Here is a 3,157-nt window from a genome sequence, read left to right as displayed (position 1 = left end):
TTTGAGACCCTGTGAGTTCCAAAACCTGTGTTCTATGTTGTAGATAGGATTAAGTTAGTTCCTTGCCAATATCTTTGATACTATAGCTTCCAGTTTCTCATGGAGTATTTAGTGGTTTACTGTATCAAAGGCATTGATAAGATCTTGGTTGATTGCTACAACACTTTTGTTATGGTCGAAATTCCTTCTGGCTCCTTCATGAGGCTTGTATGGCTCCTGTGTTATAACCTGTATGAAAGCTGTGTTGATTACAATTCAGAAGATTGGAGGTGTCGAGATAGCTTATGATCCTGATTTTCATCAACTTCCTAAAGATTTATGAAAGAGATTGAAGGAGGGACATACGTCTGCAGTTTTCTACCTAGCATGAATACCCATTTTTGAACAGAGTTCTAACCTTAGAAATTTTCATCCTCTGTGTGAACACACCTTCACTGAATGAGAAATTGGCAGTATGTACCTGTGGCTACAAAATTTGTGGCGCGACTTTTTTATTTGTGACACTTGCACTTTATCCATTTCTGCAGACATTTTTGGCCTCAGACTATTAATTACTTCCACATTTCATATTCATTAGTGGAACTTGGAACTTATTCTCCTACTGATGCCTACTTTGGTGCTGGTTTTTACTTTTGTTTGTTAAAGTTCATGCTTAGTTTCTCAAGTACACTTAGAAAGTAGTTAATAATGTAATAGAGCATTGCTTCTTTTTTTAGTTGATTGTTATCTCCAGATATAAGTATAGTCTCCTGTTCCTTACTGCTTTTCCCAGTTCTCTTTAACTATTTACCATGTTCTGCTTGATTCATTGTCTGACTCCCTTACCAATCTATAATTATGTAATATGTATGCTACATTAATTATCCTTTTTATACACTTACATTTGCAGTTTCATACTTTTTTTTTTAGTGTCAGAAAAAAATTTCACTTCAGTGTAGAAGTTTCTCAGTGTGTTTTTGTAAGTGTATGTGAGTGGACTTTCATGAATCTTTATAGACAGCACATTTCCAGATCTATCATGGAAAGAGAGAACATGGCATTTGTATTTGTTTGTGACAATACGTATGCCGAGGATTGGTCAGTCAGTGTGGTAGTAAACTGGTGGCAGTTTTCAGGGGAGAAAATTCTTTTGTACCTATGATGTACTATTGTTGTATTTACGGGAAGTGTGAGAACTGTAATGAGTGCATTGTGGTCAGATAAGCCTAGGTCAATGTTCCTTACTTCTATATCTGAGGTTTCTAGATTTGAAGATGTATTGTCTATGAAACTCTTTGAAGAGTTTGTTAGCATAGCTGGGATATTTATACACATGCCGGAAAAGTTTTGCATCATCCCAGTTCCAAGAACTCCTGAAGATAGATGTTGACTGTGGATATTGTATTACAGACACAGTCCCTTTGACTGTTAAGAGATGTCACTAAACCCACCCAAAGATGTAAACAACCATGCATGAGCAGCACCTATTAGACGGAGGGTCTCCGACAGCCAATAAGTTCGAGTCATTCCACCTGGAAGGAGGTAGACAGCTCATGTTGTCTGAAGTTCAGCCATGCCTAGATGGCCAATACTGTGGTTTGATCACATCCACTTAGTTACTTTGTGCTAGGAAGGTCTCTCAACAGGGGAAGTGTCCAGGCATCTCGAAGTGAACCAAAGTGATAATGTTCAAACATAGAGGACCTACAGAGATACAGGAACTCCTGATGACAATCCTCGCTCAAGCCACCCAAGGGCTACTACTGCAGTGGATGACTGCTAGCTATGGATTATGGCTCATAGGAACCCTGACAGCAATGCCAGAATAATGCTTTTTGTGGAGCCACAGGATGTTGTGTTATGACTCAAACTGTGCACCACAGGCTGTATGATGGGCAGCTCCACTCCTGACATCCATGGTGAGGTTCATTTTTGCAACCATGACAACATGCAGTGTCTTACAGATGGGTCCAACAACATGCTGAACAGACCACTCAGGATTGGCATCACATTCTCTTCACTAATGAGTATCATATATGCCTTCAACCACACAATCGTTGGAGACGTGTTTAGAGGCAACACGGTGAAGCTGAACATCTAAGACACACTGTACAGCAGGTGTAGTTTCATTATGTGGGGCTGATGTATGTTGCTGCTGGTCATGGAAGGCATCATAATGGCTGCATGATACATGAATGCCATTCTCCAACCAATAGCGCAATGATATCGGCAGCATATTCATGAGGCATTAATTGTTGTGGACGAGAATTCATACCCCCATGAATGACTTCCTTGGGATAATTATATTGTTTAACTAGAGTGGCCAGCATGCTCTCCAGACAGAACCCATCAAACTTGTCTGGGATTTATTGAAAATGGCTTTTTATGGATAACATGACCCGCCAACCACTCTTGGGGATCTATGCCACATCGCCGTTGAGGACTGTGACAATCTGGACCAATAGTGCCTTGATTAACTTGTGGATGGTATGCCATGACAAATACAGGCATGCATCAATGCAAGTGGATGTGCTATTGGGTATTAGAGGTACCAGTGTATACAGAAATCTGGACCCCTACCTGTGAAGGTATCACTGTATAGTGGTACAACATGCAGTGTGTGGTTTTTATGAGCAATAAAAAGGGCAGAAATGTTGTTTATGTTGATTTCTATTCCAATTTTCTGTACAGGTTCTCTACTCTCCAACTCTAGGGAATGAGGTTATGCAAAACTTTTTTGATGTGCGTATTAGAATAAAAGTTGAAACTACATAGAAAGTTAAGGACCGGAATTTTAATTGCACTGTGTACCAACATATTGACATTATAAAGTCCCCAGATACAATTATTGACTTTTTCTCACCACATAAGATGCGCAGTCTAATTAATAAAAATGTCTGGATCACAGTTCTAGTTTCTAGAACACTTTCACAGCTGCAACACTTTCTATACCAAGAAGTCCCTTCCATACAGCCTAGTCATCCATGGCTGTTGCATCAGTAGTGATGAGCAGTTCCTCTGAAAATATGCTGAGGATCTCACTGAGGCCTTCACACACTGTTATTACCTTCCCAGCTTCATACAACAACACATCCCCATGCCTTATTGCTCCAGTCACCCACCACCTATCAAAGGTGCAGCATTCCACTCATGACATGGTAGCACAATCAGGACTGGA

Source organism: Schistocerca gregaria, unplaced genomic scaffold (genome assembly GCF_023897955.1).
Source record: "Schistocerca gregaria isolate iqSchGreg1 unplaced genomic scaffold, iqSchGreg1.2 ptg000529l, whole genome shotgun sequence".
Taxonomy (NCBI): Eukaryota; Metazoa; Arthropoda; class Insecta; order Orthoptera; family Acrididae; genus Schistocerca; species Schistocerca gregaria.
The sequence above is the reverse complement of the archived record's forward strand: the minus strand, read 5'-3'. Positions refer to the sequence as shown.